The sequence below is a fragment of the Rhea americana genome, unplaced genomic scaffold (assembly GCF_003343005.1).
Source record: "Rhea americana isolate MKP2758 unplaced genomic scaffold, rheAme1 scaffold_67, whole genome shotgun sequence".
NCBI lineage: Eukaryota > Metazoa > Chordata > Aves > Rheiformes > Rheidae > Rhea > Rhea americana.
The window spans coordinates 537,298-562,288 of NW_028186834.1; positions in this window are offsets into that span (position 1 = coordinate 537,298).

Here is a 24,991-nt window from a genome sequence, read left to right on the forward strand (position 1 = left end):
ATTAGCTACAGCAAAYGGTAAGAGAGTTTTAGAGCAGGAGAACATTATTCCCTATTCATAAATTCAAATCACTTCTCCAACCTCATATTTCATGTTTGTGGGGATGTAGCTTGAATTTTAAGATTAGCAGCTAAGACTACCAAAGTGTGAACTGGCAGCTCCTCCCCTCATCTTTCCAACCGCTGTAAATCTTCTACACCTACTGCCAACGAGACACAACATCAATTATGTACAAATAAATCCGCAGAAACCCAGTGCACAGTTCTCTTGGTAAAGCAAGAGCAATGGTAATCAGTGTCAGTAATCAAAGTCTTCAGAAGTGGGCATTATAATTCAGATTTATGCTCTCGCTAATTGACCAGACTTCCAGAGCCAAGCTAATAAGTTATGTATATTCGCAGGCTGGAATTGCCCTTCGAGGCTCGGGAGCAGCTCTCCGGAAGCAGAAATCGGTGAAGCAGAGTCTGACTGTAGGCTGAGTTTGACGTATTTTGTACATGTGCACAGCAGTGTGGTAATAGGAAGAGTCATATGCAGGCAATCCGTAATCCCCTCTTCGGAAAGCTTTAACCCACGTCCCATGGTTCAGTTCCCAGAAAGCTGTTATATCCCGGGAGCTGCCTTGAAAGATGGAGAACTAGATGAAAGGGCCCGTTCTCGACTAGCTGACAATTTCTCCCCAAGGACTGGTGTTTAACAGAACACAGAGCAATACAATATTTTTTTTCAAGATAAAAATCCTACTTTGCTCTGTCTCGGAAAAAAATAATTTCCAAGACAATTGTTAACAAAAATGTCTGGTGTCTGCTGCCACAATGTTATTAACCAGCAGTGCTTTTCRCAAAAATGACATTGAGCGTCCTGGTTTCTCTAACCAAATTCTGCTTAGATAATTAAARTACACTGTCTTATGTACACCTTCATGTTAAAGCAGGATAAGTTACTCTTCGCTATACCCCAAATTACTTAACTGATTTGACAGATGCAGAAAAWTTGTCTTGTTTTGTCAGAGAAGTGAGTTTTCCTCAGGGAGATCATTGTGTAGGGAAAAACCCTGAAATAAATTTTACCTATATGCTCCTCCCTTTGGGATTCTGCCCGGTAAAAATCATTGTTAAGTGTAATGTTGACCTGTGATTAAACCTGAGCTTTTTTAATCTGTCTCCATCTGGTGGACAAGGAAAACTATAACCTGGAATGGTATAAAAGACCTTAAAGGAAAAGATCACTAGGCCGAGGCAATTCCACCCTGGGAAGTGCTGTCGCCCATTTCTAACACAGACATTTTCAAGAATTTCACTTCAGCTGCCCACAYTGGCAACAGGTGAAACCTCTGAAAACAGCCGGCCTCAGCACCACCTACTCCCTTCCAGCGAGGAAAAGGTAGCTTCAACCACACGTCCTTTCAGCGGCGCGATGTATTTCCAGGAGCCATACCCCACATCTTTATTCATGGCGTGAATGACGATCCGAGCAGTGATAATGAAGCAGAGTCGTGAAGATTTTGCACTGTGAACGGGTATTAATCTAATTTCCTACAGGATGTTTATCTTAGTCAGAAAAAAGCAAGYCGTTCAAAAAACAGGTTGGTAAGTCTTGGATGAAAAGCAGCCTGGGAAGTGCTAGGGGTTGCTGGAGAATGCTGAATTATATTCCCTCCGCTTTGCTGAGAAGGCTAAGCTGATTCTGGCAGGATTTTGCAGGATCTACGCAGTGCAAATTGGCTTCTTATTTTTAATGAATGCCAGGAATCATCAACACACACAAAAAAAAATCCAACAATGAGCGTTCGGTACTTTTGCCAGTTAATAATGACAATTTTACATGTTGCAAATATTGTGTAAATATTGCTAATTCTGTGGGACTATTGTTAATCAAATAACAAAATGAGGCATTAGCTTAATGTAGGCACTCTGCAGCTTTGTATGTCATACAAAGTTCATCATTTATTTTCAACTGTGGGCTGTTCCCAACACACAGAAAAGACATYGGTTACTGACTCTCCCATTAACACACTTTGAGACTGTCAGCAGAGAAGTTTCTTTACTGCAACTCTATTTCTGTTTGAACGCAATTCTTTTCTCTGCCTTACCAGTATAAAATGCAAGCACTGCGCACAGGCAGCCTCTTCAAAGCTTTTGACRGTGTCTGATATGATGAAGCTCAGCGATTGTTTGGAGGTAGCGCCATATGAATAGATTTGAGCCTTTTGAACAGAAAGACAAGCCTCGTATTTCTATTTCTAATGGTTTCTGAGATATCTTCCCCACTGACCCAATGCTAATCGAATTCATAATTTAAGGTTTCAATGGCAATGGTAGACCAGCCACCAGGTAGCGAACTGCTCCTTGAGCCTGCACACCAGTCCACAGGGATGCCGAAGGAGCTYGGGGCTGCACCAGGTCCTCCTGGCCTCAGGCAGCAGCCAAGGKAGACAGATTTTTTGAAGACCCCATTGCACCATTTTCCTGTAGAAGAGCCATAGACGGCACCTGGCCTGGCTGGCTGGCATAGCCAAAACCCATTTTTTCCATTCTTAGAAGTTAAAAGCAGGGATGCTCACCTTGTGAGGTGAGCTGAACGCTCTGCCTGCACCAACTTGTCTCCGGACCTTCCATTTAAGGAGCAGTTCCCTAAATCACAGCATGGGACTGTCTTACATGACGTGCAAAATGGCTTGGGTGAACAAGYCTATCTGACAGTCAAGGAAATTGAACTAGCATTCAACCTCATACTTAATGAATAGTCCATATGTCCAGAGAAGCAGGTAATTTATAGTCTAACATTTTCTTTTGATCTGTCGCTTGCTCTTTCTCCTTAGAATTAAATCACTTCAAAATGCACAAGGGAAGAAGGCAAAAGGAAGGAGTCTTTTTATTTTTAATTAGAATGTGCTAAATGGTAATAAAGTAATGTGAATACAGTGGAGACCTCTTAAATCCATAACAGTAAATCTATTGCTGCAAGAGGTCCATCCTTCATCCAGCATTCATTTAAGAAGGCTTCACCTGAAATGTAACAGTGACATGAACTGATACTAATAGAGTAATATATTTAAAGAATTCAATAAAGCATCTGTTGTAGATTGTGATATGCCTTGTAATTTTATTGACAAAGGTTTGTTTTGTCCCAAGACACATAAAATGCTTGGTTAAGTGGTTTGATTATATAGTACTTTTAAAAAACRTGCACTCAACTGATTTCTTTTACTTGGCAGCAAGTCAGTGATTAGTAGGATGATTTTTAAAATAAAAATAATTGGATAGGCTCTTAAAAATTAAGATTTTGCTCACTTGGGAAGTAATTCTATCATGTTCAGAAGAAGTAGAAATTTGAAGATCACATCCCTTTGTATGTAAGTGGTCAGGTATTAGGTAAAAAAATCATGAGATGATGTTTTAAAACCATGTATGTAGGAAAACAGATTATTGCCATGATCTTAGTAACCAAAAAGTCATGTATTTTTAATTAGTTAAGAGACTAGACTTCTGCTAAGGTTTTTTTCTCCCCTCCCTTTTCTATAGCTGACTTGCTTCTACTGGAGTAAAAGTGGATTTAGTGCGTGACAGTAAGCTGCTTTCTCCTGACAGCAATTATCCCCATTTTGTGTATGCGATAGTCTATTCCCTCAATCTTCTTCAGTCCCAAGAATCTGAAAAAGGCCCCAGAACATGAGTGTCACCTGCACCACTTCCTYGGGAGAAAGCCACTCACACCGTGCAAGGGCACCCATGCAGCGCTGGGGCGCTCTGCAGGTTAATATGATGAGATTACATTTTTTCCCAGGTTAATARAAGGCTTGTTTTTGTAACCACTACAATTTGTGTTCAATAGGATGGCTGATGAAGAAGGACTATTTTCCTAAAACATCTATCTTCTTTACTTCTTTCCAAGCGTTTGATCCAAGGCYGGGAACTTCAGCAGCTCCCCTCCTCCTGGACCGGACAGTGTGCAATTTGGTGGGTTCTGTTTGTCATGCGTGATCCATTTTTTCCTCAGGTCTAAAGCATTTAGACTTTTCTCTTGTCACAATGAGGATTTATGACTTCAAGTTTGAATATACTTTGTAAAAAGGAAAGTAGATGATTTCTTTGAGGGAATATTGGACCTTAAGGACAGAACTTTGATGTGCTCATAGGATGCACRTGTGGACATACTGTAGAGCTCCTCTTCTTAGTGTCTTGATTTATTATTGGTGCACTTTTTTATTTTTTTCAACTGAAATATTTTAAGAGATTGTTAGTTTTGCTCTGGTAAAAACAAGTGTGTGATTGCATACATTGTAAGGTTTTATATCACCAGCTTTTTGCTTTAATCTTAAATGACAGCTGCATCTGTTGAAAGTTTGTTCCTATCTCCAGTTCTTTAAACTTGATAGGCTGAAGGAGTTCTTTTAATGACAGTCTYGGTAGTTACAGACAGCTTTTGAAATGTGCTTCCTGGGCTGTAAACTGTTTAATACTGATTTTGCTCCTTGATAAAAGTCCCAAGTGTCTCCGATACTTTTCATTGGCAACCCTTTGGGGTGAGCAGTAAGCAGCAGGCAGCCTTTTTTTTTTTAACTTACAGTAGCTGGATTTTTTGATTTTGTGGGCTGGATTTTGTGTCTAGTCGTAGCGGCATTAAGATTAGTGATGCACACGCACATTTAGGCAGCAGAATATGGCCCCAAACAGTCACAGTTTATAGCAACAGTTTCAGCCAGCATCATGCCATTTCCCTTTTTTTGGAGCCAGGTTTTACGGATTTGATGTCATATTTTCATGAATTCTTCACTGATGGTCATAAGTCACAGGCTATGATACTACGCATGACACATATAGTTAAAGGTCATCGATATGATGAAACCTCTATCTGCAATTTTTTGTAAGGACATGACATTGCTATTGGTGTTAGAGAGCATAACAACTGTGCATGAAGACTTGTGGTTTTAAGCCACTGACGGGCTTAAAGATCATTTTAAGTAATAGGTAAAACTTCCTGGAGTAATTAGGAAAAGCCACCTGGAAAGAATGTTCTCCCCAGAAAACCAACCCAGGAATGAGGAGCTGGCTGGGCAATCTTCAACCAGCCGGTGGGATGAAACCCATCATCAGTTTCCCTGTCCCTAATGCCCTGCGGACAGCCAAAACCCCTGATGTTACCCACCTGCCCCAAAGGCCCATGCCCGTGTGAGGAGCAATGCTTGCTGTGCCTACTTCAATTTCCATAATTAAAAATCTAGTCATCATTTGACCTTTTATGTGCTTTCTCCACAATTCATCTCAATATTTCCATCATTGCATCCTGAATTAATATTAGTTTAGTCAACTAGAGGCTGCAATGGAAACTACCCTTCCAATTATTTTAAATTCCACCAAGYTTATTGGTGTTGACACATTCATTTTCTGTATGACACTATTGAATAAAATAACCGAAAGGTCAACTTTTGAGAATCAGTGTTTACAGTAAGCAACACAGAAATCCAACATTATAAAATACTTGAGAGTGCAAGCAGTCTAAATTAACCACATGAAGAGGATGCTTTGGCTAAAAATTTGTATATTTTCCATAAATTTCAAAGCAGTCTATTTYAAGCTCATTAAATTCCACAACCCTCAGAAAAAAAAATAACTATACAAGCCATGTTATGTTAATCATATGAATGGATGAGGATGGTCACGATGCTTGAGGACGCTTATTTTCTTTAGTGATCAGTGCTTCATTTTCATCAACCATGCACCTGCTCATGTGAAAGGAGGTGACTTTGTGAGGAACAGGTAGCAAGTTGAGYGTGTGACAATTTCCGAGCTGGACCATTTTCTCTCCACGGAGACTGCAGCAGGAGCATTATAGACTCACCTCCAGATACTGCAGTGCAAAGCGTTTTCCTCCCAGCTAATGATGTTGATCTGGCAGGTTTTAGGGAAGACATTTCCTGTATCRTTTCCCAGATGCTCTCTTTGCCCCAAGCAAGCTCTCTGCGAAAGGCTTACTTGGGGCTCGAGGCTCTCTCCTTCAGTACTGGGAAGTGGCTGCGAGGCAAGATCTCGGGGTTTGTCCCAAGCGCGTACCCAAAGTTCAGTTCAGGAACSTCTGATGAAATTGTGCAAGCCAAAGAACTGTTTTTCTGCCTCTTTTACCTCTTCTATAGACTTTTTTGAAGAAAAAATGTTTTTCTGATGCTACAGGAGAAATCAAAAGGTTGTTGCAGTAACTTCATTATGCTAAATGAAGGTTGCRCTTTCAGCTAGGATTCTAAACTTTTGAAGCTGTTGGACTATCTCAGGTCATCAGATCTAGAAAGGGAGCATTTAATGCCTTTTAAGTTTCTACTCTTAAAATTCAGCTATGTATCTTTAAACCCAGAACTTCAAAAAACCCCMAAAAACAAACAAAAAAAACCCAGAACAGCTCCATAGATGCAATTCACATCCTTATTAAACCATTAGCTATGATTACTCTAATTGTATAACTTCATTAGTCGTTCTTTTCCCCATTTAAAAGTAAAATGAATCTTTAGGTAATTACAGTGACTAACTAGCACTGTCCAGTAGTAATGCTAAACCACCAAAAATAGTGGACTTTAAATTAATCTGATAATACTTCAGTGTGAAATTAGTTACAAATATTGCCACTAAAATACTACATTTAGTGAAAAGTATTAGCAAAGATTGTACATTATTACTATATATTCAGACAGAACGTAGTTGTGGGTAAATGCTGACATTCATAATTTCTTTGTGCTCTATTCCCAAAGTGTGTCCTTCTTCTCTAAAGCACTGTAATTTTGCATATAAGATCCTCTTTGCATTATTTTTGTTAGAATAGTTATCTGTGAAATCTTGTTGACATTTGCGGATTTTTTTATTGTTGTTATTAGTTATATTTTTCTTAGAATATCTGTTTCTGAATGTTTTTACCTGTGCATATATATATATATAKATATAGATATATGTATACATATGTAGTATATAAAAGTAGATGTGATATAAAGGAGTATGTACTTGAAGCTGCATTGTTTATAGTATTTCTTTAAAATAATTTATGAAGTAAAATAAAGTAAGCAAATAAAAAGCATCAYAGCACCACAATACTAAGCCATATTTGTAGACTACTGTCACATAACATTAAATCGTATGCTGATCGCCAAGTTACTACAATTTTTCTCTCCAAGACCAACAGCTTAAAAGCAACTTAAACTTACCTGCATTCACCTACTCCCTTCCAAGAGCTCATAGCTATGTTCACCATGTGCAGAATTACAATGTAATWCAGATTGTTGGAAAAAAGTTGGATTTGTGGCTGAAAAAGCATGAAAGGCAACTGATTTTGCTTAAATTACTAGACCTGTTCCACAACTCTACTTTTTATTTCACTTCTTCTCCTGATACCTAATCCGTACAGTATAAAATGCATCTTTTCTAATCCAATGGAAGGCAGCTAAAACAGCATTTGCAGCAATGCTTCTTCCAACGCTTCCATAATTGCTTTTCTCCCTCCTGTGATTATTTTATTTCTCATTCAGGCCATTTCAAGCCTCTCTGCTTTATCATGGAGTTCAACATGCAAATATATTAGAAATGCAATCCGCTTTCACAGTGGCTCACATTATGTTGACTTCCTAACTATTTTGCAAAGCAGAAAAAGGATCTTATAGTCGAGTGTGGCTATTACATTATGCAACATCTAAACCATGAACATTTAACCAACATTTCCTGCAGAGCTTAATTTTGGCCAGGTTTCCCATCTGCGGTGTCTCTGCGTGTGGCACTCTCGAGTGCAGGTGGAGTCAGGAAGCATAACACCAAGAGATGTACCTCAAATACATACTGGTTCCCCTGGTTTATTTCTATTTATAGAGTTTAAGTCAGGCTTGGCTTTAAGCGTAYGCAGGTGCTGAGGACTGGAGACAGAGTCAGCAAAACGGTCTCTGCCAGAACTGGCCATGGCCTCGGTGCCTGCGGAAGGGGTGGAGGGAGTAGTACTTGCTCGTGGTGAAGAGAGAGCTCTGCTGCATACAGTCAGAGAAAAGACATGGGAGAAATGTCCAGCTGCTGTTTTTACATGCAATGGCACAGTGAATTACAATTCATTTAGCAAAGAGGATTTACACACATATGCATATGATTAACCTAGTACAACTAGGTTTTATTTGGCTACCTATTTAACAGCACTATGAAATTTAATCAATTATTACAGCAGTAAACTTGGTGACATCCATGTGCCAACATGGGTTTCGTTGAGGAGAAGGTAAGACTATTATAGCGAGATGGTTTGGAGATGACCAGATAGAGTGGAGAGAGGCAAACTCTTCCCTGCTGGCAGCCATCCAAAGCTTCTTGAACCTCATGTACTCTTAATAAATATGCCATTTCTACTCCAGTCATGGTAATGTAGTGATAACAGCAGGAGAATCACTCTCCTTCTAATTGTGCAAGACATCCAGATATATTCCCCTGTCTCCCTGACTAATGTCTCCAGCATGACTTGTTAGCTTCTGCAATGATCAAGCGGCTATTAAAGATAAAACTGTGTTAACCTTTTCAAAAATTAGAAGAGCATGACTGTAACTGGAACTACAATATCTTCCCGGWTAGAGCCAAAGGGTGAAAGATCAACCTACTGAGACATTAGTTAACAGATGCATTTTTTATTTATTATGTCTGAAATGCATGTRAAGGATGTGTTCCCATCCAACTGCRTCCTCCTCATGTATGGTTGCTCTAACCAGTCAGTGTGGRTAGGTATCAGTATTTTTAGGACAGGAGTGAATCATCCGTCTGTTTGGTTTCCCTCACTGTCACATAGTCTAGCAGACAGATCATAGAAACAGAAGCCCACAAACTGTGAAATTAACCTTTTCCTTAATTTTGTGTGTAAACTGGATCCAAACCTGTGTTCATTCTGATGATCTCGTCAGAACCCATCACGTTTGTTCGCATTGTACTGTTGGTTATTGATGAGCCTGACACCCACAAAACGCTTACTAGAGCTATACAGGGAGCAACATAAACGGGGACTGTCACAGAGTGGCCCATAAACTGACAAACTAGAGGTGCAGCATATTCAGAAATTGGCTTGTCTGATAAAAAGGTAAATAAAAATCATCTCGGAAATGCTTAAGCTATAATAAAAGACAGGTCTTTGTTTACTGATAAGCATAATCTGTAGGATATAAGTGACAAACAGGCAATAAATCTCAACTAGAAATAAGAATGACTGAGAGTCCAAAAATACACTAACTTAGTCTACAATGAGAACATTTTCRGATTTGTTTTGTTAAATAAACTTTTTATTGAAGTTATCAGAGCTGCTGATAGAATAAAACTCGTAATAAAAATAGATAATACTAGCATGAAAATTGCAGAGAAATGCAATATACAGTCTCAGGCACGTGGAATATTTATGAAGTCTGACTTCTATTTAAGTAGCATCTCGGTCATATTTTTGAAATTTTAATATCTGCAAGAAATTCATTGTCTTCCCACAAGGATCACTAAAAAGATCATCAAAATGAGGATGCCCTAATTAACTCTTTCTTTCTCTCAAGTCAGATTATCAAGAGCCACGAAACATCCCTTTTGGAAATGGGCTCAGCAGCCTGCTTTTGTAGAACAAAATGGAAAAAGCAGAATCCATAAGGAAATACATGAAGGGCTACCCTGCTGTGAAAACATTTCATAAGGTAGGAGCTGATGTTCTCTCAACACAGCTAAAATATAGTCCATAAAAATTCAGACTGGGGAAGGCAATGAGGAAAAGCGGTTGATTTGGGGGGGTGGGGGAGAGGGGAGGAAGACAAGTTTCATGGTCATTTCCAATAAAATTCCAAAAAATTTGCCCCAAATGGTCAGTTCAGCAAATGCCRACCTCCTCAACTTGATGCCTACCAGCAAGGACCTCCCAAGCACCCGGAGGAGCTGGGCTAGTGGAGGCTCCCGGCGGGCTATGGGCTGACTGTGCACCCAAGGACAGCCAGCCGTCCCAGCACACATCATTTCTCACCCCATTTCTCAGTTCCTTCTCCTTACTTTATTTGGAAACTTAAAGTACAAGTAAAAATGCATGTACCATCTGTTACGTACAAGACCTTTATCACCTTGCACCTCAGGCAAGACTTCAAAGCAAAATTCTGCTGGACAAAATATACTGCTCTCGTATCGGTGCACACTTTGCAGCTGTGTTCTGAGATATTATATCTGACATACCTTGACAGGTACTGGAGTCAGACTCCCATCTGTTTAATAAAATATTTGCCTATGAAAAACAACAGAGGAAAAATAAGCTTACCACTTCTCCTTAAGGAGGAGAAGTTAATRCTCAGATGGTATTAACTAGTTAATGTTTTTTCTGCATTGAGCTAATACAGAAGTGTTCACACGAAGGAGGAGGTAGAGGAGGTCACTTAAATGGCTAGAAGGCAAGTAGTTACGTGTGAGATGTCAGCAATACCCAGATAGCCCTTGGACTAGGAGATGTCACATAGGAAAGAGRTGGAAAGGTAAAGCTTGCTGGAAAAGGGAAGTGAATCTATTAATATATTAGCACTTCACAGCTGAAAGAAGCTCTACCTCTAAGCTGAGCCTAGCTGCGAGAAGCTGGTGCAGGACCTGGGCAAAGGCAACAGGTTCTCTGTGCGGCAGGAATCCCAGTGCTCTATCTCGGCGGAGGGCTGAAATATTACAGACATAAAATGCCTATCGAACCGAGACAAAAATGGAGTACCGTAATGCTTGTATGTAAATTATTAGAGAATAAGAGGGCAATACTAAAACTATCAACTAGAAAATTACTTCAGTACTGTAGCATATCATTTTTTCAAACATAAACTTTGTGAAGGAAGACATATTAAGAAAAAAAATCTATAAATCCCTTTGGTAATAAGGAACGGAATTAAAATCCAGGCAAAATTAAATTCTGGAAGATTAATGGTCCTTTTTATATTTTGATGACAACTATAAACATAATGTAATTTTGTGAATTTACTGCTTTAAAATGCAAGCTGATACTCCACAATGGTGCAATTTAAGTCACAAAGCAAATAAGTACTTYTTATTCTAATGTCTCCAAAGATAAATTTTGCAGTAGTAATGAAATGGCTTTGAACTTCTTAACTACCATTTAAAATAATACAGAAACAAGTAAGTAATTTATAATTGGAGCTCTGTTGTATTTAAAACACACGCAGCAGCAGTTGATGACAGCTGCATATTGTCAAGGTAGATGTCCCAGCTGCCGAAACCTCAAATCTGGAGGATTCCAGCTTCAGAAAGATTTTGTAAAAGATTTTGGTAGAAGAAAGATTGTCTTTTCCCCAGTCCTCTGAAATATAAGCGCTTCAGCAGCAGTAACCTTGTTAAATCTTTTGAAAAATCACGATATAGCTTATGGGGACTCTGAGTTCACCAAAGGGAGGAAGAAAATGGGAATCTGGGTGGAGCTGACCAAGGCAGACTAGTGGAGCTGGAGGTTCCTTGCAGAAATATGAAGCTTCTTGCATTGGTTTGTATACAATTTACAAAGCCAAAAGATGGGAAATCCCAGTGGGGAAAAGCAAGGTGAAAGAAAGACAATTTTAAGAGAAGATACAATGCAAAGGAGGTATTCAGACACTTTACAGAGCTCCAACCTAAAGTCAAGCAGCCTAGGGACAGTTAAGGTCATTGTCTCAGGGCCATGCCTACRGTCATATCATGGTTTTTCACAATAAGATTAAATTGTACCTGTGTGGTGTGATGAGTTAGGTCCAGATAACAAAAAAAAGCTGTACTCACCTGTTTTCACTACAAGAAATTTGCCTTAGCTGAATTTTTCTCTTTGGATACCTTATGCAGAACATTGGGGAGAACTAAGTCCCACTGTGTCTCTACTTATTTTTATAGTTCTAATTCTCTACTTATTTTTTAAAATTCTAATTATGTTTTAAAAGGAACCTTAAAGATAGTTGTCCCATTCCTGAAGCCAGATTTCTTCTACCAACTATTAGATAAAATGCAAAGAAGATCAGCTAACATTTTTTCCATACACRTTTTGTCTATCTGCAGAAAGCAACGCTAAAAGGACAGTTGAAATGCTAAYATATTTTAAGAAATCAGATCGCATGCAGCACAAATATGCAGAATAATCTCCTCAGTTGGATAAGCAGTTAGAAACAATCAGGAGTCAAAAATACAGCATCGCGATCCAGGCTAGYGGGTCATCAGGAAGCTCTGGAGGGRATGTCAGTTTAAGGTCCTGTTTCCACCTAAAYCACACCAAAAGCTCCACTAACTTCACAGGAACCAATCTGGCCCTGACCCCAGGTGTCTCGCGGGAGTGACGAGGAGGAGACTGGGAGGAGGTGGAGGTCCGAAGAGGACAGACGGAAGAGCCTTGGGGTCTGGCACGTGCCTTCATGTAGATCAGCAGAACYGTGCTGTTGAGAGTGGGATTTTGTCCATCTTGCGGAGGGAGCTGACTTATTTCCGAACAGGTGAACATGATGCTGGATCTATCAACAAGAAACGCAGACAGTACCCACTGCTGACATTCCTATCAAAATATTTTTAAATATAAAATTATAGCAGACACTAAATACATAATATTCAGCAAACCTGCAGGAATTTATTTTATGGATTATATCCGAAGAGAATATATGCGGTAATGGTGAAAAAGTTGGAAAAAAGCAATAGCTGGTTCATCTGAAAGTATGTGGTAGTTTTAACTTGTGTTTTATATATGAACCCATAAAATTTATATGGGAGAAATTAAAGGTATAAAATGATTTATAGGAGGATTAAAAAAGCTTGCAGGTTTTTAGTTTCATGCATCTTCATGAAAACAGTTATAAATCTCTGTAACTTAAATTGCTTATCCAAGTTCTACAGAAACAGTATAAACAAAGCAAGCAATTATCTGTAATAAACTTTTCCTTTACTATTGTGGTATTCACACTTTTGTAAAACTACATATTGTAATTTATCTTTTGCTGTATCAGAAAATCTGATTTTATTCGCTAGGCTCATGCATTTTTTGCAATGGTGATCAAATCATTATGTGTGAATAAAGTAATAAGGGAATATCACCTGTGCCTCTCCACATTAGTTTATAYTTATTTATTTATTTATTTACTTATACATATGTTTTCTCCCCMCACACACCACAGAATTCTTGGATTCTAGAAAAATCATTTTGTAACCATGCTGTCTGGATTAGTTGAAAATTTGTTTTTCATTATGCCCAAGGCTGACRTTTTAAATGATGATTTGAGCAGCATTTCCTGGGGTTAGACACTGGCTTCTAAACTCTGCAATGAGTTTGATGCTTTTAGTTTCAGTGATCTAAACGTGTTCAGTTTGAACCAGTGTCAGTTATATTAAAGGAAAGTTCCACAACGGTGTAACATGTGGGATTTTCCGAAAAGCAATCTCAGCCCTTAATCTCCTTCCCAAAGCAAAGCAAAGCAAAGCAAAGTGTTATCATTTGCTTGGAGGAATGCCTAAGATCCCGAGTACGGCGCTGTGAAACACAGCACGAAACTCAAAGTCGTTAAACTTGAAAGCCTGGCAGCAGAATTAGGTCAACGCTTACGTGGTTTGGAGAGCAACAACACCGCGGATTAATTGCAATAGGTGCCGAGTATATTGATAAAAGCCTTGTGGCATAAAAAAAGCACAGAGAGTCTGCCTCAAATCAAGAAAAAAGATGAGCTACAGAGAATAAAATTAGTAGAGTAAAAAGAGTTCAGCAAAATGCGGCGTAGAAAAAACCCTGGTCTAACGTGGTGTTTCTACATGTTGCTCGCTGGCTGTCGTATTGCAAGGCCTGAATCTCAGCGTGTTGAATTTCTGTCGYGCAAATCGCTCAGATTTTTGAGGTCAAAAGGGATAGTTTTGCCCTGGGTAACGTAAGTTGTGAACCAGAGGCYTCGCGGATGGTACCGGGCGCAGACCGGGAAGCCGCCGCCACCAGAAAGCCTCTCCGAACGAGGAGGTCGGATGCTCTGGTMCCTCCCGCCGGTGCCCAACGCGGCGCTGCGCCGTCCCGGGAAATCGGTGCCGGCTGTTGTCACGACCGACGGCAGAAGTCTGCGCCCCGGACCCCGCACGCCGGCGAACCGGGACGAACCAGGCGTCTATCCGGCGCGGCGCTCTGCTGCTCACACGGGGAAACCAGGACCGCCGGCACCGCCGTCCAGACGGGCTGGTMGCGGTGTGCACGTTCGGGCACTCACACCTCCACCTCTGTCGCCCTCCCAGGAATTCATCTGTGGAATGAAAAAAAGAGCGTCTCTACCGAACAAAACATCCGTAGTCCATCGTAAAAGAGGAACCTGTGGCATTTAAGAGACCATATTGGTTCACCATGCGCCTTCCTGGCTCCTAACCATACCAGCAAACCTCAGAGCAGTGTAAAGTTTCCACTAGGCCTCCTGAACGCAGAAGTGGACACTCCACCTCCACTGTCCAATATGTTTTTACTGTACTATTAAAAAAAAAATAGTACATATTGTTACTGGAAACATTTTCCATGTACCTGCCTTTAGTTTTAATCTTCAACCCTTCTACCAGATGCTGTCAACAGCCAGGACCAGACTCAAAAAACAAGCTGGCCTCTTTCAGAGAGAACCTCCTCCGGCTTGAGAGGCCTCRGGGAATTCCTGGCATCAGCGGCAACCTGCCCAGCCCCATTCCCAAACGGCCGCGGGATGGCATCGTCCCTGGAAGGCAGGGCATCTCCGGGCCTCCCCGAAACCGGCTCACGTCGCCTGCTGCCGGCCCCCTCCGAGCAGCCAGACTGATTAACGCGGTTACGTTCAGCTGGGGCCCGACCCGCTCTACGCCGAATTTTGGTGCTTCTTGTCAGACTGACAGAGGGACCCTGGCCTGAGAGCGTATCTGTTTTTCTGATTATATTAGCTGGTTTAATAAAGGATATTATCTTTCCTTATGAAAGTTATTTCTCCTCATGTTAAGTAGCGCGTTCGCGCACAGAAATATTGCCAGTGTTTCATTAATTCAATTCCCCCAGCCAAAGTGTGCAGCACACGGAAAAACGAGGCTTCGGAAACCGCTTCCTCCGCTCTCCTCCTTCCTCTGCTAAGCCACGTTCACGGTTGGGTGCCRGGGAAAGAGATAATATCAGTTCAGGTGCAACCAGGCCGCCTGTCTTCCAGCGTATCTGCGAAGCCTGGTCCTCCCCGGAGGCACCGTGATCCGGCTGTAAGGACACGCGTCCCGTTCAGCGTTGAGCTGGAGGGGTCTCGCTGGAGCCGGCTCAGCTTCGCTGCGGGCCCCTATCACGAAAGCCTTTACAGCGCCTGCCRGCTGGGCGCGAGCTTTCACCGCGCTCCATCAAAGCCCCCTCGCTCCACCACAGAAGGACCAGGAGGAGAGAAAAGGCGCCTTGATATGAAATAGCAGAAGTGCTTTTCGCTGCGCTTTTCAGTCTGTTCTGCACTTCTTTCAAGCAGGGCGAGTCTTTTCTGTATAGAAAGTCTATATACATTAAACTGTCCCTGCGACCATATTTGACTTCCACTCTACAAATAAATGGGAGTAGATAGCTCCTTTCCCTCAGGAACTGCTGTCTGCCAAAATCCAGAGCTGCTGCTGTATGCAGATGAAACGGCCCCTTTTGCACACAGATATGAAAGCGGAGAAGTCCTTATCCTTCAGAGCGCCAGGCTGAGGGGCTTCTGCACACRCGGAGCAGATGGAAGACACGCGATTAGGCAACTTCCGAGCTTCAGAAACGTTTTCATTTCAAATTCTGACTCCTTGCCATGTACACGTTCTTCTGCAACCACACTCCAAGGCAGCCGATTAACARCTCCCGAGGAGCGATAGCTGCACAATCTGCTTTTCAGCTGCCGACAGCAGAGCAGGGCTAACGCTGCTGTTCCGAGCTCCACTGCTCGACCAGTGCGTAGTCAAAGAAGTGTCCTTCGAAGGTGCAAATGAAAAAGCTGTATCTGAGACAAAACGATAAAAGAATATTTTAATATTTTAGGTCATTTATCAGCACCTAGGAAAAATAGGGAGGAAATAAAAAGTAGACAGTGTTTTTCAAGGAAGGTTTTTAACCACAAGCTGCCAGAAGTTTTAAATATGTTTCCTTTTCACTCTGCTTAAGTAAATATTTGAATAGAATGTACTGCATTTCATCAAAAATCCAAATTAAATACTTTCAATATTTAATTTTTTAAATAAGAAACTCAATTAATTGTACAGCCCTTAAATGTCCATTTAAAATCTAAAAACCATGATCTAAAAAAAAAAAAAAAATGGAAATTAACATCAGGTTTACACTTTAACCCTAGAATGAGGGGTTTTAAAAAATGTCTGAAGTACTCTAAATATTATATAAAGAAAAGTTATAGAGGTGTTCGTGCAAGAAATAAAGGGAATTTTGATCACATTAGGGATTTAAAGTGAATGTAAAATTATGGAAGTCTTAACATTGCTCATGAACTTTCCCGGAACAGAGGCCTCCCTCAGATCAATGTTAGAAGGGAGGAGGAAAAAAAGAACTTAGGCTAAAGCAGGATTGGCATGCATGATGAATTACGGTTCATTAATCCAATTAATGAGTAATTCCAGGAGCTTTAATCCCACATAAAGCTCTTTATTATGGTTCTGCTGGCTAGTGCTGTGCTAACTAAAAGCCTGTCAGCAAATCTATTGTAAACCTCTATTATATAAAGCCTACTACACAATGCCATAGCTTATGTGATAATATTTTTGCAAAAAGTAATATAAAAAAACAGGAGGCAATCTCTAACCCTATTTGACCATGTTCGCATTACAGAAGAATTTAGAATGTATTTAAAAAGACATGGTCTAGCTGAAGGTAACTTCAACTATTTACAAGCGTCCTTGGTTGGAAGGCAAATACACACCCCAGTTTCTGAAGTCATCCATAGGTATCGTTTGTTCATGCACATCCTGTCGACTGATGGGAACCRATAAACACCAGGCTGATTCTGGAAATCTCTATCCCATTTTTATTCTGTTTGTGGTGGTGTACCCTACACGTGTGATGCTCAGCACTTCAGGAATACTTCCCTCCTCTGTAGATCTTGCAGGCAAAGAGAAGCAAGAGCGGGAACAATATGAGGCAGTTTACGCACTAGGCAGCCTTGCAGAATAGACTGTTTAAGAAGGGGTTAAGTGTGAGGCCAGCTTATGAGCTCTTAATGTGCGCTTAAGAAGATCAAATCATGGATTAAAAGCTATATGGTAGAAAGAACAGAGTTTCAGGACTTCTCTTATAGGCCACAACAAGGATTCCTCTCTCAAGAAATTGATTCAAATGCCCATTTGAATTTTCCCATTTCCCACTCAACGCCTTGCTGCTGGCCACAGCAGTGGGAGTAAGAGACCAGCAAGAGCAGAGCCTTGACCAAGACCCTTCTCGCCATTGCTGGCCGATGGGGCTGTAGAGGAGGAAGGAGCTGSTGTTACCCAGCCGCTGAGTCCTGCCCGTGCGGGAGATGAGGGAACTGTGTCCTCCATTTGCTCCAACCAACACGGTCTCCTGAAGGGTAGAATAAGGAGGAAAGGTCACTCAAAGCTGTAACTATTATTAAAACAAAACCAGAATTATTTTTCAGGAAAAGGGGTTTATACTGGTGGTATAAAACCCAGCAGCGTGGGAAAAGCTATCAGACTTTGAACAGCTCTGAATACTGCTATGTAGTGATGTAAATTTAGTGAGTGCTTGGTTACTCAACACTCAGCATAAATTAATCTCTATTAATATGGAAAAGATTTGCAGGATTGGGACAACCTTTCTACTATCCTCAAAGAGTTGCTTTTGAGCTCTTTAGGCAGCTATGTCGAATTATTTCCGCATTATCAGTTTGCAAAAGCTGCACTATTGTTATGATGACTATTTAAGCAAAAGTGCATCCTTTTTGATATTTCCAGTGTCTGTTGTGGGAGGACGACACTTCACACCCAATTACACACCGTGATGGATTCATATTTCTTGATCAATGACTCCGAAGCCCTCAGGAACAACACTGCACAGTGACCCTGCATCTCAAAGTCTAAACGAGATGATTAGTAACGTGCAGAAAAAGTGTCAGAATTTCATGCATGTCAACACTACTGTTAACCAGTTTCTGTCTGCAGCTGGGGTTCTGAACTGGAGGAAACTTCGATCACTTCAGCACAAAGTTGTCTGATGGAAACAAGTGACTGCAGAGATCACCCAGAGAAGGAGCACAACTGTCACGAAATCAGCTGGTTTCCRTGTGTCCACCTGGATCGAGTTCCACAGGACTTCCATTTAGCAAAAGCAACAATCACAACTCAAAATCAAAAGCAAAATATTTATGCACTTACTGACAGAAATTTATATTTATGGAGCTTGAAAATACAGTGGAAATCAAGAACTTTAATGAAGACTCAATGTACATCAATGTGGCTAGGCTCATTACTACAGACGACAGGTTTCAAGTACGTGCTTCAATTAGGGTCACAAAAGGTATTGAGGCAATTAAAAATGTTTTTATACTACTAGCACTATAAAGTCATCTTTGTTAAACCACTGGAAGCTTGTTCTATATCGTTCAAAGGAAACGTTATATCTCTCAGAAAACAACCTATGGAAACGTTGGGCTTGATCCACGTCTCGGTCCTGTTGTGTAAATATAATCACAACTGTCGGACATCTATCCGGGAGAAACAGCGTGTGAATCAACATTGAGTAGTGCAAAAATAACTCCTGTATTTGTTTTAATAATCATCATCACTGTGAGTGTTTGGAAGCACCAGTCACGTCGCATTTAAGATTGTTCAGCAGATTAGAAAACAAATTAAAATGAAAGCCCTTAAAAATTATGTTTTGTAGGTAACTAAGAAAATTGCCACAKGCACTCTGGTTCATAAATGGGAAATTAAACATGATTTGGTGCAAATAAAGAAAGCACAAATAAAACAAGGCCACTTGGTATTTGTATTCAAAGCACTTTACACACGCCAGTCGATTACCTCCCTGCGCGTCCTTCCAGCCCCTGATCTAACGGAGAAATGCAGGCTCACGGCAGCCTGGCGACATGGGCGTTATTAACCCATTTTTCATAGCTGGAAGCAGAGACGCGAGCGAGGTGGGTCACTCACCCGCGGTCACGGGGGCTCTCGGTGGCAACGCTGGAAATTGGACTTGAGCCTTGTTTATAAGGCAGGGTGCAGGGCAGTTCATTTCAACCTGAGATGTTTCAGCGTCAGAAATTCATCAGCTTCCATCCTACGGCTGAACTGATATTTCAGTGTCTGCCATCTCAAAAGTCTCCAGCTACTCATATAACTCATTTTTTCTTCCTAGGCTAATTGCAGTAAAAATTTTTCTCCTTTATGAAATCCCACTAATAATCTATAATTAGATAGATTATTAGTAATAATGATCTAATGGATCAGTGTCTCCTCCCTGGCTGGATCTGTACCGTATCAGAACATGAGTCTGTGTGTTCCCATAACCCAGGTGCCAATTTGTTAGGTGGGATGAAGACAAGCAAAGGGAAGACGGTGGTGTGGTATGTTGGCATTTAYCAGCATCAGTGGTCAGTTTAAGAAGCGTTGTGCGAGTACGTGTCCGGTTCTCCCTGCTCCCACTGCCGGCGGATTGTACRATTCCTCTTTACTGCCTTTTGGGTTTCCCCTTGAAGTCCCTTTCAAGTCAGAGGAAGACGAGATATTTTGCATTCACTCTTAGAGTGAACTACATCGATGCAGGAAACAGCATTCAAGGAGCATTTGGATACCATCACTCTGCCAATGCCAGGTAATCCTCTGCTGAAGATAGAGGACACGAGAGGTTCAAAACAGTTAAATAAAATGGATTCAGACTCTTCAGCCACTAGGGTGGTTTCTAATGTATGGCACATCATTTATTTTTGAATACTATGGTGACATGAGTGTCCTTTTAAAGGCTAAGGATGAAATAATTAAAAATGGCTAAGTGACCTTGAAACTCGTCTCCTGTGAGTCAATAGGGGCTGTGCACATTAATTAGTGTTTTTCAGTTTCTACCCTTAATATTTACCAAAACTGAAAAGCTTTCCATCAGTCATTCAAGGGCAGGCCTGGGTAGCCTGTGACAGTTGACATATTTGTCTTTATCATGATTTGCGTTAGCCATGATTTAATTTACCAAAACAYATTTAATATTTTGTTATAGGCAGTTGTGTTGAAAATAATATGTTTATTACCATTTCATTTCCAAAAGTATCTATGAATAACAAATTTGATTTCTAGCATTAGAKGCTGGCTATTTCTCATTAGTGGTAGCAATATGAGATAAAGGACACAAAAGTATTTTGATTYATTAGAAGGGACATTAGCTCAAGAGGTACAAATACAAGTAGCTTAACTTTAGCATACAGATTCATAAGCAGTTCCTAATTCTTAGAGTGACTTTAAAAAAAAACAGACAGTTGTTACTTTATTTAATAAAAAGCACTCCGAAGAAGTGCTTGATTGAGCTTTGTTTATACACTTCTTATTAACAAGAGGAGAATGAAATTTCTAGCAAATACCAATCAATAACAAAGAGAAAAATGTAGCAGTAAGACCTGTTTTGTTGCCAAACTATTGCTGAAGTCTCACAGCCAGGTACACTAAAGGCTAGAGTAAATAAGGCACTAAGGAAACACAAGCCAAAAAAGACTTGCACTGGTGAAGAAGTGAAGAGGATGAATGTTCTCTATTTTCTTTTGCATTTCTATGCTAGGTCAATAAGTTATTGTAATCAAACTACAGAAAAAAAAAATCTCTTTTGAGCTTTTGCGGTTCCATTTTACTTTCCTGGCCTGAATSTTTCAGCATTATCTTGTTAGATTAGAGGATGGTGTGATTAGGCCTTCACCAATGAGAAAAAAGGAAATAATTTTAAATAAGAATTTTTTGCTTATGTTTGTTGTTTAACTAGACAAACGTTAATCATATTGCATTTGTCAACTCTGAAGACAAATAACCTTGTCAGGAGATGCCTTATCGCCAACCAATACCATATGTGCTTGCAGAGCTTGAAATATGCACCTGCGCTCATAAAGTCCAGAGCAAGTCCAGAGACAGCTCTCCACGTCAGCCAGATCTCTGTTTGCTGGCAGGACTTGCCTGCCTGGTTCTTCTGGGGGTCTGAATTACTGCTTGCCTGAAACAAACTGATTCAGTTCCACCAGGCGAATCAGAGGTTCCAGCTGTGAAGGACGCTGGAAGCGTAATCGTTTTCCAGCACAGCTGACTCCAAGTGCGAGCCCGTATTTTTGCCCCGTATGAGGCCGTAAGGTTTGTGCGGCAGTGTTTGTGCATCAGTAGAGCCTAAGCAGTGAGTGATGTTTTCTTGCTTTGCTCATATCAGAGATGTTGGGTACAGTGTGCTGAAGGCAGATAGTCCATAACATAGTGTGTTGCAGTGTCTAGCAAGGTCTGGTAGTGTCTGTAGGCTAGATGCCGCCTAATTATGAATTTACTTTAGTGTGGAACATTACTTTCTACTGTTTCCAATGACCATTACAGAATTCAAATTACCACCAACAATCAAAGTTGGACAGCAAAGGGTAATACAGCTGAATAAAAATATTTTTAATAATATTTAAAGTATTTTTAAAGCATTAATGTGATTTTTTTTAATTAGACATTCCTCTGCACTGCAGTAGTTCCAATGCAGCTGGTCCAGAGACCAACTAATTCAAATGGCACTTCTTCATCTTCCTATCCAAGGTAGCTCTGCTAAAAGTTTCTGAAGATTTTAGTTTTCTAAATGGAAAAAATGAGATTCTGTTCTTGTGAATACTTACACACACTCTTAATTTTATGGACATAAGGAGTAAGCTCCTTATCTATCATGTAAAGTTACAATCATGTAAAGTTAAGCATATGTATATGCTTATTCTTTCATGTACTTAAATCTGGACAATTCTTCACAGTTAGGTTGTAAGGAATTATCAGCTTGTGCTGAGGCTGGTTCTCAACAATTTATCAGGAAATAAAGATATCTATCTTTGCTTTGAATTGTAGTAGAATATAAGTGATTTCCCTGAACATTAATATTAATTAAGCTATGCTTTGTACTTACTTACTTCTTTGCTATCACACACAAACACACAATATTACTGATGCTTTGCTATTTCAGTTATCGTCAGTCACTGACTTCTTTGCTATGTGTGATTTTTTTTTGTTAAATATGTATCTAGTTATGAACAGAGTAGCTATATTTAGACTTTAACCTAAGTGATATTGAGCCAGTAAAGGTAGATCTCAGTGCTAATATTATGCTGCTGCAGCATATGTGACAATTGAAAGAGTTTTACAGAAAGGAAAAGAGAGCAGAACTGTTCTCTAGCTGCTACTCTTGTATTGGCAGCAGTTCAGGAACAGTTAACTGGGACAGAAAAGCTTATTAAAAGTCAACCATCATTTCAGTTTCATATATTCTGAACGTATATTTTATAGTACCCACAATTCATTTTATATTCCACCATCTCCCATTTCAGTCCRCTGCAGATTTGGGGTCAAAAAGCAATTAGAGAGAATCTAGTGGTAAGACCCCGACCCAAACCTGCACAGCCTGGAGGGTTCACAGGCAAATGCAAATCTCAGAGAACACCTGAAAACGTCAAAGTGCTCAAAGCAGACTCTTAAATAGGTTAATGAGGCACCAGGACCCTGATCTTGCCCACACTTGGGGCAGTGTCATCATAGCTAAACCCACCTCATGTCTTCCTACTCCCCGTGGTCCGTCCCCACCTACCTGCTGCCAGGCATCACCTGACAGGCAGGACCAGGAAGCCCAGAAGTACCAGTCGAGGGGAAAACCTGAATGTCATCTGCTCCAGCATCCTGCTTGAAGCAGGACCGTCCCTCAGACTAGATCGGGTCAGCCACCACCAAGCCCAGCCAGCCTCGGGCAGCCGTGCTACGATGGGACCCAGTCTCCACCCCTCCAGGCGAGACCGGGCAGCCAGGACCACAGGATTAATGCGAGGCGAGACAGGAAAAGACCRGCTTTTCAGGCCTCTTCCCCATCGCATGCAGGACGGCAGTGTTACGGCGCACAGTTTAAGCCTCCGGCTCATGAGCTTACTGCAGCCTTTATATAAATCATGTCTTCTCCCACTAACCAACTACATTAAAGTTAATAAAAACGTAAAGAGAAGGTCTTAAATTAATTAGTAATTGGGTATGCACTCCACTATATTATCTGTAGATTTTCGGATGTTACAAGAGGATCTCTTTAGTGCAAAACTCACGGTCAAAAACTGAAGGGATGCACATATAAATCTCACAGATTTATATTGCACTCTGCGTATGTGTAGAATTGTTGTTCACATGTACAACACACATGTTACAGAGCCGAACAAAACTGATATTATGAAATCACTTTTTCGCACTTTRCCTTTCTAAAAAATACCACTGCAGGCAACGTCCAGTTTTTGCTCTGCCTCTATATTACATCTAATTTTCCAGCCAGCGGGGCTGAAGCAAAAGGAGGTCAAGTGACSGGTTCAGAATGACACCGGCACTCAGAGGCTCAGCTGGCCACCGGGACCGGCTCCGTCCATTAGACCACACAGTCTCCTCGCTGTGCAGCCTCCCACAGGGCGAGGGCAGAAGATGACAGTGAGATTGTTGGTTATTTTTCTCTCTGCAAGCCTTATGATGCAATATTTGTTACATTCTTAAATACTCGAAATCTTCTAGGCTGAGGCTGCTACATAGACTTAAGAGATGAAGTACTATAGAAGCACGTGAAGTAATATAAAGTACTTAAACCCATATCATTCACTACTTGCTACTGCTATATTTGTTTTGTCTGGTCTTTCCGGTCTGAGTTTGTTAAGCAGAGTTCTTAACTTGGGTGAAGTACTGCAGATGGGACTTTCAAAGCACGCTGGCAAAGAGATGGAGGTCTGCAGTCTGTTCCCACAAAATCAGCGATAAAGTCCTCATTTACTTCAATAAGCACAGGATGAGGTACAGAGTGACCCAGTGCAGCAGGGCACCTTCAGTTGCAGTGACCCCTTTTCAGCATGATTGAAGGACGCTTCATTTTTTTGTGGAAAACGGCCTCTATCCTATTTTTGCCATCAGTCAATTTGAGGTCTGCCACAGCTGGTGGAGGCTAGGAGATCTGACACTGAAAACATCTAAATTCTCTTAGCCTGATCACATTTTTTTCAAGTGCAAATGCTGGGACACTTTGAAAGCAAATTGCATATAAGCAATTTAAATAAATTAAGATTTGAAGCTTTCTAGAATCCCAGTATTTTGTCAATATAATTAATACTATATCAAATACATTGCTTTTTTGTAAGACAGGTGAATTAACAGAGGTGGCTGTTATCTACTCTAAACACTTTTTTGTAACATATTAGGCTTTCTGAAGATCCATCATGCAATGATGGCAAATGAAACATACTTGTGGAAAAGTGACTGTTGCAAATATTAGAGATTTCTGTCCTATACTGTTACCATTAGTATGAGGACAGGATTAAAAAAAAAAGAAAAGGTTGTATAAATATTCAGTCCTTGACTTGTCCTATTTTGCGTAAGTACTGTATGTCCTGCTACACTAATATAGCAACTGTCATATGTGGGAAAGGGGGAAAGTRATTTTTTTTTTCCTTTTCATTGAAACCATGGGGTGAAATGCCTGTTTGGAAGGTTAAATCTGTTTGAACAGTGAGTCAAGTGAAACAGGGAAAAATTTTGCTTTGATGAGTCAGATTTAAGAATGTTGCTATAATGAAGGATAATTATGATAACGGAAATTAAGAACAGAATTATGATAATTGAAAACTCTGCTGTGGCAGATACGAGAAGACCCTGCAGTTCTGGGGCTGTTAAATGTTACCATTAAAATGCTGATAATTAGAAATACTTGATAAAGAACGGGTGAACATTTAGTTGAACAAAACCTTAACTATTACCTTCTGATAATCCTGTTAAATTGCACACTGTATTACATGTTTAAGTCTTCTATGACTGAGACTGCTTGATGGCAGAGTTGATTTCCAGGATCT